Genomic DNA, 15,982 nt, shown 5'->3' with positions numbered 1-15,982 from the left:
CGCAGATTTCGACCAATCAGAGCTGAAAACAAGGCCAAACACCATCCAGTATAGCTCTTTTGGGAACCATAATGATGACCAGAAACCTTTAATCAATTCCAGACATCGTTTTTCATTTTTTAAAGATGATGACTTAGGGTTTAGAAAATACTACCTATTATGAGTTCTTACGGAATCGGGATAATCCCTACTTTTCGTTAGGTTTATGTCGCTTCTGCTGTCTTTGTTTTTGTCTCTGAGCCTTTTATCTGCATAATTCTTTGTGTATGATCTTCCTTATTGTTTATATTTTAATTTTCATGTTGTATATGTTTAAGTATGCTCTTTTACACTGGGGTCGCTTTTTACGCGGGTTGTTTTTATGCGTTTTCTTAAACGGGACATTTCTACAATAACGCGGATTATTTTTACTCGTTTCGGAAGATCATTTGTACGCGGTATCAAATAAGTTTAATATAAGTATATCTAATCTAATCTTTTAAATGCGGTACAACCAACCGCGTAAAAAGCGACTTCAGTGTATTTTCATTTTTTCGATCCCGATTACTTGAAGTCGGATTACATCTCACGGCAAAATACATAGGTGTCCAAATTAACAAAACCGAAAACATCGAGTGCGTCACGAAAATTGTCCCTTTTCAAATATTTAAAACTCAGTCAGTTTCCAACACGCGGTTCTCTATATGCAAAGACCGGTATATGAAGTTATTCATCCGAGTTACACAAAGCGAAAAGTTCCCATCTATTCGTACTCATTTGACTAATGAATATAATTTATTGTCAAAAAGTAGGAGTGTGGTATTCAAGACACGACCGCATGACGTTGGACTACGGTATTCTTATATTCCATTAATATAAATAATAGAGAGAATTGCAACTCTAGTATTTGCTGCAATTTTATCTAACAGTGCATTTCTGAATGCTGAGACGTTAAAACGTTATAAATAATGATAAATACTAAAAGAATGGATATCTTTTATTTAATCACTGTCATTTCATACATATTCGAATCAACCCTTTGTTTGCTGCACTACCAAGACAATCATTTAATTGAGCGAATTGGTAAAATTTTCCTATCTAAGCAAAAAGCAAACTTTACGAAACTATCTGAAATTAGAGCCCGAACGATTCAACCGAAAATTTTAAATTTGAAAATTGTTTGACATTTAATCGATAAAACTCATGCTAGGTTAGTTCCAGCCCAGCATATAACTTCATGTATTTGAAAAAAAAAAAAACGTTTGGTTCAATAACTCAATATAGCAAGAGCTCAATCACACGTTTTTCGGTAGTTGTTATCAAGGTTTGGGCGAGTGACAGGAAAATATCTTAACTTCTTCAGTTGTGATTTAGAGCATTTCTAATTGTTTTGTTATTTTTCACGATAGCGACAAGTTTGTTTCTTTCTCTGTGTGCGAGAAACAAAATCAAAACCGCGCACCGAGAAACAAAAACGAAAATTTAATGAATGCTCATTGAGAAAACTTGCAACTCTTTTTACCAATAATTTATGATACTCAAAAGAACCCGTTTTGATCTAAATCAAATTTCTAGTAAATAAGTGTTGATCATTCATAGGTAGTAATTTTTCCTCGATGAATAAAGACTGGCTGAAGAAGTTAAAATCGCTGCTGTAAAATCAAATTCACAACTGTGTTCGTTAAGACGTTTTAATATTTTCAATGACAATAATAATCTTCGATAAACACCCGCTATAGTTATTCACACACATGCTATAACTATCTAAACACGCGTTAAAACTATTCATACACACGCTGTAGCTATAGCTATCCATACACACGCTAATCCTTTCCATACATCCGATACAACTATCTATACACACGCATAAGCTATTCAACCATGTGCTATTACTATCCATACATACGCTATAACTAATCATTACACACGCAGCAGCTATCCACACACAAGCTTTAACTATCCGTACACACGCTGAAGATATACACGCAATAGCCATAATATGCTACACATGCTAGTGTCTTACACACGCTATAGCTAGCCATACACACGCAACAGCGCCATCCCTATCATCGCAAATGGCATAGCAATACAGATGCACACACGCTATATGTGCACACTGCACACACACTAAATGGCGGTAGCTTTCCTAGTGGCGGTGCTGGCTCGTGCAGTTTCTGGCTGTTTTCACCCATCGATATCTGAATTGGATTACCGCTGGTGGGGTCCAACTCAGATCGAAGGAGAACCGAACTGAATGAAGAAATGCAGCTTCCCACTACCTCCGCCGCTGCTGCCTGATACCACCGCTCTGGTTCTGCTGCAGCTCAGTTTGGCCGCTGGAATCAGCCACCGCTGCTGATTATACAAGACCGGCCTGGTGGCCTTTCACTTGTTAACTGATGACTGCTATGAGACGACACAGGCTATTATATAGCCCAAAGCAAAAATCCATCCGCGAGCAAACAAGAAGCGAGCTTGTGATTGGTTGAATGTGCACGACTTTTAACACAACTTTTAACTAGTTTAGTATCGAAAACATATTTAAATTATTATATGACAATCTTGCGCAATATTTCCCCCATCAATCAAGCCATTGGTGTTTAGAATCTGTTCAGTGGTAATGATAAAAGAAGCATTTTAAAACGGTGTTGAAACACCTGTTGCAGCTACCGAAAGCGAGCTCGTTATTGGTTGAAAGCTGTGAGACTGTTTACAAAGTCAGATCGGTTGTATCCGTTAGTGTCGACTGTGCTTGTGAAGAGAGGTGGTGATTGGTTGCTCGGTATGATTTAGACAATCGATGTGATTTATCAATTTTTCAATAGTGTATCTCGAACAATAGGTTATTTTTGTTACATAAATTCAACCGTAAAAGAATTTCTGATCGGTTGATACCAAAACCTCGAAATTAACTTCGATATAGACGTTAGTCCAACGTCAAAAAGAAAGTAAATAACAGTGTATGCTCTCCTACTCACGCTCAACTCAACCGCTGTCGAGGTAGCTCCTTCCACCACACTTTTCCTCTAACCACACCGCACCTGTACTGCTATTCAGTCGACATGGTCTCTTGATGCTATCCTTTCTTCTCCAAACGACTGGCGTATGGAGAGACAAACACATGGAGCGAATCGCTTCTATGAGCCAATTTACTAATCATGTGTCTGTTTTCTCCCAGAAACCTATGCACCTAATCATCATTCCATTATGGGTTGAGAGAAATCAGTCGCAATCTGTTACACATCAGGAGTCGTGCAGATCGAGATAAAACGACGATTGCGTCACATTCGTCTCATTTCCATCATTGGTACACAGCCTTTCGCTGAGTGTATCTAGGTTTACCCGATAAAAAAACACATTACGCATTCTTGTTCAGGTAAAATAACAAGCATTAAAAAGCACTCAGCGGCGCATGAGTGATGCAGGTGAGGTCACAGATCGAGAGCATCTTAATTATTCGCCACTCTTAGCTCTCCGGTACACTACTTAAGTGGTGACAGCGGTGGGATTGCCAATCCAAAACGGATGTAAGTCCAAGGGGCCATCCACATACCACGTGGACAGCCTGAGGGGGGGGGGGGGTTCTGGAATGTCCACGGTCCTTACAAAAAAACGAAATTTATATGGGCATTTGTCCACGGGGGGGAGGGGGGATAATGATCGTTAAAAATCTGTCCACGTGGTATGTGGATGGCCCCCAACCAACTTGTCACTACTAACCCTCTAGTGCCCAGTGCTGCCTTAAGACGGGCTTTAGTCAAACCTCTAAAAAGCTTCAATAAGTACTTTAAAAATGTTTATAAAGATTATAGTGATTTTAGCGAAGACCGTCTAAAAATTAACTTGGGCACTAGAGGGTTAGGGCATTTTCAAATGTCCTAAACTGTAAATAAAGAAGTTAATTTATTTTTATGTCACTCGCCAAATATTTACAAAATGATTGAGTTCTAGCTTTCCTGCAATGTCATTTATCGACCGCGCCCGGTGCAGCTATAGAAAATATTTTACTTCTCTTACCATTCCTTAGTTTGCGTTTTTGACGTAGAACATAGGGGTACTGCAAAAAATGATATTGAAGCGTCCTCGCTTTATAGTCAGTAAGATAGGTGTAAGATTAGATTAGGGTTTAATTTTAAAATCCTTTTTTTCTTGAAAAGTAGGTTTACAATTTTCCTACAATTATATTCACTTAACTGCAGAAGCAATTACAATCTTTCAATGAAATAAAGTTTAAAATATATGTAATAGTGTTGATATGTCACCGTTTGTGGCAGAACACACAATAAAAATTCTGAATAAATATTAGTAAATAATTAATTCATCACAAAACATCACCCCCTAATAAAAAAGAAAAAAAAATAGGGGTACTGCAACATAGGGGTACTCTTCGAGGTTAATCACTAAAGCTTCTCACCATCAATTAATCAATTGATGGATAATCAATTTAACCCAAATAAAGTGTATTCCCTAACCTATTGCAAAAAATGCATTGACATAAGACAGGCTGTCGTAATTCTCTGTAACTTAAGGTCGGGTTTTAAAAACAACCTCTCAATTCTTTTCCTTTCAGTGTTAGTTTGTATTGCTTTCGTATAATGTTGTTTTTTGCATATTGTGCATATTACATTGAAATCGCTATAGTTATTAGTGTTAAAATTGTGTTTTTTTTCTTAATTGTATTTGTTACGCTATTATTATTATTGTTTTGGATAATGTTTTTATTATTGATTTTATTGTTATGTAGACATCGTTTCAATGAAATGTAGTTTCCATAGGCTTTGTATTTCTATTTATTATTTGAGCTTTTCCATTTATTAATTGAAAAAAAAAAGAAAATCACATTTGTTCAGTTCTTCTGATTCATTTTTCTCATGATGCGGGCATGCTTGTCTTTTCTCCTCAGAAAACCTCTAGAGTGCAGGAGAACATCTTGCACTGCGAAAAAAACTGCCGTCACACTAAAGAGCAAATCAACGCTGATGCTAGAAGAGAGCGACAAACGATTTTTATCTGCTGAACTACCTGAACGCACTGCGGTGAAATCTGATATCTCTCTCTTGCGAGACAATGAACTATGGTGTACTTTCTCACACGTGAGGACATCACGCACAATACTTACACTGCAGAGCTATCTGCGGTGCGTTTCACAGTTGGTTTCTTGAGCATGGCAGAGGAGGAAAAGAGATTGGGAGAAAAAAAATAGACTGCGTTGCTCGTGCCGGTCGAATTTACTCTGGTGGAATTCGTTTTAGCAGTGTAGCTACACGAGGACTACATTTTTGCCCGATAGGTTTTTTTTCACCTTCCGGACTACTCGCCTGTGGACACTGTTATGTACTTCTGCGTTTTCTCTGTAGAGTGATTCACCCCTCTTGTTTCTATCAGATGTGGGGTGAGCTGGAAGTGTTTTTGTCTCTCTGTAAGCTGGTTAAGACACTTTGGAGTGGAGAAAGAAACAGTGTGGTGAAAGCATTTGCTACACGCAGGCACATACTGGAAGGGAAGTGCGCGGTGAATTTTTTCTCCTCTCCTTTCACATACTGAGGAGAATGACAAGCATGGATGCGGGTATATATTCTGTTAATGTATTTTCTGTGAATTTATTCAATTTCTGATGTTATGTAAATAAAGAATTTTTATATACCCCTTTTGAATGTTTATTTACAGGTGTAATGATTATTTTACCATTCTATATTTTTGACCATTCTATATTCGAGCTATTTAGTATTACTCGATTTTTTTTTCACTTTATATAATCGAACCAGAAAAAAAACATTTAATTTATTCTGCATTTATGTTTTGTTGTTTTTGAATAAAGAGGAAGTGTTTAATTATTCATGACCCCCTGAGAATAAGAGAACACATTTTGACGTAGGATTACGTCTTTGTTTTCTATACTAAATTACACTTCGTGAAATTTAAAATGAAACTGGCAAATGCTGCGTCAGATTTCAAACGATTATAGCGAGCGAACGACTTAATGCATCTTAGTCATTTATATGTCGGTGTATAGATAAATGTGTAACAATTTTTTGATATAATGTTCAACATTGTTGCTTTACTGCTTAATGGTGGAAAAAGGTGAAAAGATCCAAGGTCAAGCTTTTTCATACATCTCCCTCGTTATTGGCTTGCTTCCCGAACACAGATAACAATAACATGGACGAAATAAATTCCACTGCCTACATATTTTGACTCACAAAGGGTTTTGGTTTGTACCTCTTTCTCCAAGCTGTGTGGCCACGCCTTAATGACAAAAATCTACGCTGAACTCGATACAAAAGATTGCGTGTAGAAAATTCAGCTTCAGTCTAGTTTGTCACACAACAGCGAGTGGAGTACGCGACATTGAGAAACGAGAGCTGCATACGAGTCAACTTCCAGGCACCGCGGAGCATTTTACCTTTATTTTGCATACGGCAGCAACAGTTACCATCGTACGCTGCAGGATATTTTGCTGGCACAGCTACTGGAGAGCACAGCGGAGAGCAAATTTTATGCGCGGCCAACAAAATATTCAATACTACCGGTGGTGGTGCGCTCATCAGCGCTCTATAGCACACATTTCGAGCTGAAGATTATGGAATCGGTTCTTTTCAGAGCTATAGATGCTTGAAGATGAGAGTTATGAGAATTTTCGCAACAATTACTAGTGTAAAATTTTTATGTATTCATGCATCGTTAGTTTTACAAAAATGACCAAATAAAAAAGGTAGTGTTGCCTATAGGCCGTTCCGATAATTATAAATACACTTACGATCAACCGTCATTTCATATAACGTGCAGTATTCAACCAAACGTTAGCTGCGTCCTGTTGTTTACATCCAAAAGAAACAGATGCTGTCATTTTTTCTAACATTTTTCAAAAACATGAATGAATATAACAATGGGTAATTTTTTTTCATATAGTATCCTACTCTAAATCGCCTCATGACAAGTTCTTTATTTTTTTACGTAATTGTTTCGTAAAAGTTTCTCAATAAACACGGCTTCAATAAAAACTGATTCAGAAATAAATGTCTCGTATTTTTTGTTTTTTTAACACACCTTTAGAGTGTATTCGAACTTATTGAACACCCTGTAGTTTGTAGCGCTTTTGAGTAATGTTTTATTTATATTATTTTTAATCAATCGCAAATCTCGTTCATTCAAACCGAGCATTTTTTTACATTTCATGAGAATTTATTATGTTTCTGTAATATTTTTCTATGTTTTTGTAACTATATGTCATTTTAGAATAATTTTCTTCCTGTTTTTTTTTCATGCCTCTCATTTAAGTTCATGCCTCTCATATTCACATTTTTCAAAGAAGTTTTGGCTTCGATATTATAACATGAGCAATTCTCGCTGAAACTAGGCCACTAGGTGCACAAGGTCTTTCAAATTTGATATAAATGCACATAGTTATTAGAAATAGAGAAAAAATGATAATGCCATTTTTGTTTGATCGAATTTGTTGACCCCTTGATCACCAAGGGGCGGAACAGTTTTCAGAAAAGTTGAAATTTTTGCAATTCTTGATGTATTATTTGAGCTGTATCTCTGAAATTCGTTATGTAAAGTACTACAAGTAGCACTATTCTGTAAAGAGGAATGATAGGGCTTTCATTTGAAGTGATCAGAATTCAGGCCGCCATCTTGAATTTGGCCGCCATCTTGGATTATATCAGAAAAATGCAATTTTGACCGTGTTCGCAACTTCCGATTTTCGATCAGCATTGGAAAGCTGAGAAAAAATGCTATAATATGCAAGAAAAAAATTAGGTGAGCATCAGTGTTAACCCATCAATTGAACCTATTTTCCAAGCTGAGTATTAAAATACTAGTTGGCCCGTAGTGGCTAGCCACTTTCAAATGCATTTTGAACTATTAAAAATTGGTATTTAATCTAAAATGAATTTTTTTTTTGATATATCGAGTTGAAGTTCAAGATGTAACTATGACACTATCGACAATTCGATGCAGATGGCCAGCGCTGGTTTGAAACTTAATTAATTATCTAAACTGCGTTAAATCCTTCGTACAGTAGATCGTGTATGGATTGCTTACTCGAAAACGAATCTGCATCTCGCTTCTCATACGGATCCACTGCACAGCAGTTTTCTCCAATATCTAAAGACTTTTTCTCCATTATTTGACTATTTCCGAAAAATAGTTTTCTAACGATTTAATTTTTTTTAAATTTTAATAACTTGAATAATAGTTTATTTTCTCAATTGTTTGATGTTATATATGTTATATTCAAACTAAACTTACAAAATAACTAAAAATGAAAGTGATTGAAAATAAAAAAAAACAGTTTACCAAAACCATTGCTCATGAAACAATTCTGGATTGCTCAAAAAATATTCACACATGCAAAAGTTTGTCTCTGCAATTTGTTATTAACAATAGCAAAGCTTGGAATAACGAAGTACTGTCCTCTTTTAATCATTGATGGGTAGTTCAAATCCCTCTCTAATACTCCGATATAACTTCACACATGATAAATGACGCGGATGAAACATCTGTCATCTGCGTTCCATCACAGAAACCTTTTATAGTGTTGCGTAACAACATAACAACCCTCATCCCATCACCACCACCTTTGTCTACTTCTTTGTTTTCGTCTTCTTCTACATAAGCAAACAAATATGATTTGATAAAAAATAAAAAAAAAGTTGGCTTACTGTAGCGCATTTGCCGGATAGTAGATAAACCTATGTTTAATTTTTAAAACTTTGAAAATTTTATGCCGATATATCAAAATATCTTAAATCAAAACTGTTGATCAGATTTTACATAATGTCCAAAAATAATGGCCAATAGCTTAACCCGATCCCGGCGGTGAGGATCAGTTTTTACCTCAAAAAATTAACATCAAACTCTTATTACTCATCATTTATAAACATAATTAAAACAAACTGTATTGCAAATTAAAGATCAATCTGTACCTTACTGAATAATTTCATCGTGAAAATTTTCAAGTATAATTGTTGAACTTGAATCAAAGTTTGAATGTCACTCGTCGGAAATGGGTTTATCTTATACTCTAAGTTTTTTTGAAATAGCTAAAATTTTAACGTATCAGCAAAATAATTATCTCTTTCTCCGTGCATCTTGAACGTCGTAGTATACTTAAAAAATTAATTTGGGGTACAATATCTGCAGCATGTCTTGTGTAGGTTAAATGTTTTTTTTTTTTTCTATTTTTAAAAATATCGAAAATGAATTGTATTGCTCTATCTTTAAGTACAACTTCTTGAGAACATTTTGTAAATTTTGTTAGAGCTTTGAGTAATAGGGAGAAAGTTGGATAAATTTCAAGTGCGGCTTCTCACGCGCCATAAGCTAAACTTGAAACTCGATATGATGTTCTGCATAAAATGACTTTAGCGAGTTACAGCCGGTTTTCTTAATTTTTTTATAAATGTGCGTTATTAACGTCTTCGGTCGTAATTGATATTTTTAATAAACAAACAACTTTTTGCTATCGAATAGCTGTACTATTGAAAAATTACAATTTCAATGCATATAAAAATTGCTACACACTTTAAAAGAAAACCAAACTGCTTATTTTCTCGAGCAAAAAGGTTTATAATCCCCATTATTTTCTTGATTTTTTCATAGTCTATCCTCAATGAACCACAACAGGTACTGCCTTCTTCCATCACTTGACAACCTAATTTTGATGGTAATGCCATGACATTACAGAACTTATTGGACATGTAACTATAAAATAACGTTCATAATCAACCGACAGTGGTTTGGCTAACTTTAGATTTCATTTACATGCTTATATCTTTGATACTATGTCTTTCTTACATCTTAAAATTGCATTTCGCCCTTTATTGCGTTTTTGGCGCTTTTTGTCGATGTACCTGCATCAGAACCTATAGCCATGTGCTAATTTAACACGTGTGCCGAATATTACGACTGGCTTCATACCAGGCGAGAGGAGGTGAGTGGAGGACTAAAAGCAAAGGTAACTTGTAGTCAGAACAGGAGTGTTTGCGTTGCTACCCACAAAAAAATAACAAACTTTAGTGTACCTCAGCTTCAGAGTTTGCTTGGGAAAAAGGCAATTTGAGTAACTCTCGTTTGTCGTGCGCGTGACTGAAGGACAAGCAAACTATATATATTCCGATTCAACGTATACCGCGCGATCAACGTAGTAACCTGTCTACTAAGACCAAGTGGATGCACATGTTATAACCCTACTAGCTCCATTAATTATAATCGATTGATACTACAACTAGTACGCAACTACTGTTTTTTTTTAATTTAGTGAGAATAATGAATGTTTGATACTAACAAAGCGATAGGTTTTTTATTACTGAGCAGTTTCACACAAAATGTCCCGGTTTTAATATTCCATTTGTATCGTTATTTTTAATTTGACTGAAACTTTGCATAGACGTTTCTATAGTCATTTTATGCTATTGGTTCAATTTTTTGGTACACGACTCATTTTTGAGAAGCTATTGAAAATGCTATTTTGAGAAGGTATTTATGATTATAAATATTTTTGGGGCCAGAACGGTTTGTTTGATCGGTTTGACGTCTTCGATAAAGTTGTAGATAATAATTTTGTCTTTCCGGAAAATTATACACTCTATAACTTTTCCTTTGGTTGCATTGTTTAGGTAATCTTTTGTAGTTTTTATAAAAAAATAGATTTTTAAAAAATGAGCCTCTTTAGATAGGTATCGGCTCTATTATCGTCAGGTTTTACCTATTATCGTCCAACAAAAGATTGGTTATCTATGTCTTCATTAACCCCCGGGCGATAATAGGTAAACCTGACAATAATTGAAAAAATGACCTGACAATAATTGGAAAAATGAAGCATTCCACAGGAAAAATGAAGCATTCCACACAGCAATTGAATATTCAATAGTAATGAATAACACTTCGTACCCCAGCGACTGCGAGTACGAGGATGCACCGGAATACCACAAAACTGACTTCGAACAAGTCAAACGTAGACTTCGCATAATAAATTGGCGTAGTATAATTTGTAAAGAAGGAAATGTCAACGAAGAAGTAACAAAATTTTATGAAATAATTAATCAAATTATATCAGAAAATGTACCTCTAAAAAAAAAGACGAACGAACACCAACAAATATCCAGTGTGGTTTAATCCACAATTGAAGAACCTAAAAAATAGAAAACAAAAAGCACATAAAATATACAAAAAAGAAAACAATAGCGAAAATCTTCAAAATTACCAAGAAATTTGCTATCAACTTGACGCAGCCATTAAAATTGCACATGAAGAACATAATCGTAAAATCGAGCATCAAATCAAGTCTTGCCCTAAGAACTTCTTTAATTACGTAAAACCCAAACTAAAAATTAACAACTTTCCATCACGAATGCATCTTGACAGTAATGTAGGACAAACTAGTAATGAAATATGTAGTCTTTTTGCCACTTTTTTTCAAGAAATTTACACCACATTTGAAGAAACAGATCGCGACCGCGAATACTTCTCGTATTTTCCTGAATTTTCGAATTCTTTATCTGTCAATCAAATATCTGAATTCGAAATTAAAAACGCACTTAAAAATTTAGACGCTACGAAAGGTCCTGGACCTGACAGAATAGCTCCAATTTTTCTCAAAAATTTGGCAGAAGAACTATCTACACCCTTACAACACCTTTTTACCATGTCCCTGAAGAATGGAATTTTCCCAGAACTCTGGAAAACTTCATATTTAGTGCCAATTTTCAAATCTGGCGCTAAATCTGACATTCGTAATTATCGTGGAATTGCCGTTATTTCATGCATTCCTAAATTATTTGAATCAATAATTAATGAAAAAATCTTTCAACAAGTAAAACACCAAATTACAACTCAACAGCACGGCTTTTACAAAGGCCGATCAACTACCACAAATCTTTTGGAATTCATAACTTTCACTCTGACTGTAATGGACAACGGTAACCACGTAGAAGCTCTTTATACGGACTTTAGCAAGGAATTTGACAGAATCGACATACCATTATTACTCTTCAAGCTCGAAAAATACGGAACTGAAACAAAATTTTTGGAATGGCTGCAGTCATACTTAACAAAACGAACACAAATAGTCCGCTTTCAAAATTCCTTTTCAAACCTAATAGAAGTAACTTCTGGGGTTCCTCAAGGTTCCCACCTGGGCCCTCTTCATTTATATTATACGTAAATGACGTTTCCTTTCTTCTTAAGTCAATACATGTGCTTGTATATGCTGATGACATGTAGCTCTTTATAGAAATAACCAATGCAGAAGACTCCGAAATATTCCAGAATGAAATTAATGTATTCTACACTTGGTGCAACAAAAGCCTATTACAACTCAACATTAAAAAATGTAATTCAATAGCCAAACAGTAACACCACCTACAAACAAACATAGAAAAATGCAAAATCGTAAGGGACCTAGGCGTAATCTTAGACTCCAAACTTACATTTATAGAACATTATAATACAATTATCAACAAAGCAAATAGTATGCTGGGCTAAGAAACGCTTCGGCCACAATTTTCAAGACCCATATACAATCAAACTATTATATATTACATACGTCCGACCAATTCTGGAATACTGTAGCATTGTATGGAATCCCTATATTGCCACACATGAAGAACGCATTGAATCTGTCCAAAAACAATTTCTTTTGTACGCGCTTCGTAAGCTAAATTGGACATCATTTCCCTTACCATCATATGAAGCACGCTGCATGCTTATAGACATACAAGCACTTAAAGAACGCCGCGATCTTTCAATGCTTTATTTTATCAATGACATTATTTCTCAACGCGTGCAATCTACTCAATTATTTTCACAACTAAATTTTTATGCACCCAGTCGTCAATTAAGAAATCGTAAAATATTTCCGGAAAATTCTCACAGAACAAACTACTCAAAAATGGCCCAATAAATCGCATGATGCGTCACTATAATCAGCACTGCGAAAATATCGACATCACCATGGGCAGAAATCAAATAAAAAAACGACTAACTACTGGAAATAATGTATAGAATATAAGAAAACATTGTATTATTATAACTGTAGTCTACATTTGCTTGAAGAAATAAATAAATAAATAAATAAATTTTACATTTTTCTGATACCTTTTTTTTCAAAAAATAAAATCGTTTTAAAGTGTATATTTTTTCGGAGAGACATAAATACTAACTACAGCTTTATAGAAGACGTCATACCGATCAAACAAACCGTTTTGGCCCTGAAAATATTTGTAAAAAAAAATGAGTCGTGTTGCAAAAAATTAAACCAGTAGCACAGAATGGCATTTTTTGCCTATGCAAAGTTTCGGCCAAATTAAAAATAACAATATAAATAAAACATTAAATCTGGGACATTTTTTGTGGAACTGCTCAGTAATAAAAAACCTATCGCTTTGTTAGTATCAAACATGTTAGCGTTGTATTCATTATTTTCACTAAATCAAAAAAAAAATAGTAGTGGCGTATTAGTTGTAGCACCAATCGATTATGATATGGTCGGCGTGCGTCCAGACCGAAACAAGCGCCAAAAATATTATTACGAGTAATCGGCGAACAAAGTTTAACCACCCAGTATGTTTCCTGCAAGCTGCTGCAGAGAAATTTTGTTATAATATCATTAAGAACTGTTCAGATGATTTCATTTTTTCATGAAAGATAAATTATCAATTTTAACATCCACTGGTGTTAAAAACTCAATTTTCAAAAAACTGGCGCTTGGTTCGGTCTGGTTGCATGCCGACCATATATGGAGCTAGTAGGGTTATAACATGTGCATCCACTTGGTCTCAGTAGACAGGCTACTACGTTGATCGCGCGGTATACGTTGAATATTTTAATACTCAGCTTGGAAAATAAGTTCAATCGATGGGTTAACACTGATGCTCACCTAATTTTTTTCTCGCATCTTATAGCATTTTTCCTCAGCTTTCCAATGCTGGTCTCAGATCGAAAATCGGTAGTTGGGAACACGGTCAAAATTGCATTTTTCTGATATAATCCAAGATGGCGACCAAATACAAGATGGCGGCCCAAATTCTGATCACTTCAAATGAAAGCTCTATCATTCCTCTTTACAGAATAGTGCTACTCGTAGTACTTTACATAACGAATTATAGAGATACAGCTCAAATAATACATCAAGAGTTGCAAAAATTTGAACTTTTCTGAAAACTGTTCCGCCCCTTGGTGACCAAGGGGTCAACAAATTCGATCAAACAAAAATGGCATTATCATTTCTTCTCTATTTTTAATAACTATGTGCATTTATATCAAATTTGAAAGACCTTGTGCACCTAGTGGCCTAGTTTCAGCGAGAATTGCTCACATGCGAATTGTTCTGTTTTGTAATTTTCACAATTACTGTTTTTGCATCTTATTTTGTGTACTGCTGTTATGTCTATTTTTGCTTGAATGACTTTTCTCCTTTTTGTGTATGTTTTTTTTCATATTTCCTGTCCCTTTCCAAAAATTTTTGTTGTTTATTCTTCCTTGCTCATTGTTTATTGTTATTTAGTTTGCAGTCTGTTTTTTTTTATTCATATTTTTTTTTTTTTTTAGTTGCGTCTGTTCTATTCACCATTCAAATTTTTGATTTTTTTATTTGGCGCCATGTTTTTTAACTACAGTAATAAATTTGTATTTTTTAAAACCCACTCTTAGTTTATTTTTATAGATTATTTTTATTGACTTTTGGTTGATTTTGTTTCACTTCTAAATCAGTTTTGTCTATTTGTTTTGTCTCATTTTTATTATTTTAGTGCTACTTTTTGTCAGTTTCATTTCACTTTTATATTTTTTTTTCTAAGGATTCGTCTGTTCTCTGTCCCAAATCATGATTTCGATTTAACCAAAATGCAAAGCCGGGGAAAATTCCAGTATAAACCTGAACAATTGAATGTTTCACAGTCTGTTTCCCCATTGGCAGAGATAAGGTTCTAAGTTTTTGTTACAATAATTTGCAGAAATTGCAATCAAACCAGGCCTGAACTGGAGTGTAAAACTGCAATTATTGCTAACCTATAAATATGGTTGACTGTTAGGTTATATTCACAGCATTTTCAAGACAAAAGTGACGTTCACAAATTGAACAAAGCCAAACACTTGAATTCCAAGTTATTGTGTTAAAACTCTTTCACTCCTGTTTTTTTTTTCTAAAATTGTTTGACTGCTTATTACTAAACTGGAATTCCACATTCAGTACGTATGTCACACAATACTGCAAAGCAGCTGCAGCTTACCAACGGTACAAAGCCATGCCATAAAAAGATTATATGACGATTGGAATCTAATTGGTCTGTTAAGAGTCCACTGGCAGTAGCGATGACTAACGAGTGAACCTAACCTGCAAATGGTAATTCGCACCTTGGGTTTAGGCCCTCGGCAACCTTTTATAATTAGAGCTTAGCAATCTAAATGTTTAGAAAATATCTCAATCACTCCTGCTCTCGGCATGATTATTATCATCACCATCATCACCATCATCATCATCGTTTTTATTCGAATCTTCCCCGTCACTAACAAGCTTGCTAAGTCTTCGGCGCTGATGACTTGGCCAGTAGGAAAAAAAAGATAGAAACAAACAATTATGACAAATTTCCTCTTCGGCTTGTTGCTTCGTCCCCGAAGATAAGATAAGTGTGTTTCTTTCGTTCGTCGTTGATATGTTATTACATGCCTACCTGCCTGCGCTTCGGGGGCTGAGCTGACCAAGCGGGTACACAATCTAGTTTTGTAATGACCGCAGCCAGAACCCTGTGGAGCCCCCGAGCGGAAGGTGGAAGTAACGAACGACACACAGCTAAATTGCAGTCACTGAATAAATTTAGATTTATTACCCGAAGCAAAAACCCGTCCCCCACTCATTCCTGCACTTTTGACTGTCGGTCAGTCGGGAAGAACAAAAACTGTCAGCTGTCCTGGCTGGCAAACCGCCCACCACGAGGTCACCTGTGTGTTATTAAGAGCGCGCTCGCGCTCGTCCACGACTTTTGTACGCTAATTTACA

At 35.4% G+C, this 15,982-nt stretch overlaps 1 protein-coding gene across 1 annotated transcript in view; it reads left to right on the top strand.

Annotated features, from left to right (window-relative positions):
- The window catches only part of LOC129718990 (protein scalloped), a 362,904-nt gene that overhangs the window by 259,679 nt on the left and 87,243 nt on the right, over positions 1-15,982 (top strand). The window lies entirely within an intron of this gene.

This window comes from Wyeomyia smithii, chromosome 1 (genome assembly GCF_029784165.1).
Source record: "Wyeomyia smithii strain HCP4-BCI-WySm-NY-G18 chromosome 1, ASM2978416v1, whole genome shotgun sequence".
Lineage (NCBI taxonomy): Eukaryota > Metazoa > Arthropoda > Insecta > Diptera > Culicidae > Wyeomyia > Wyeomyia smithii.
This window is presented reverse-complemented; position numbering and strand designations above follow the sequence as displayed.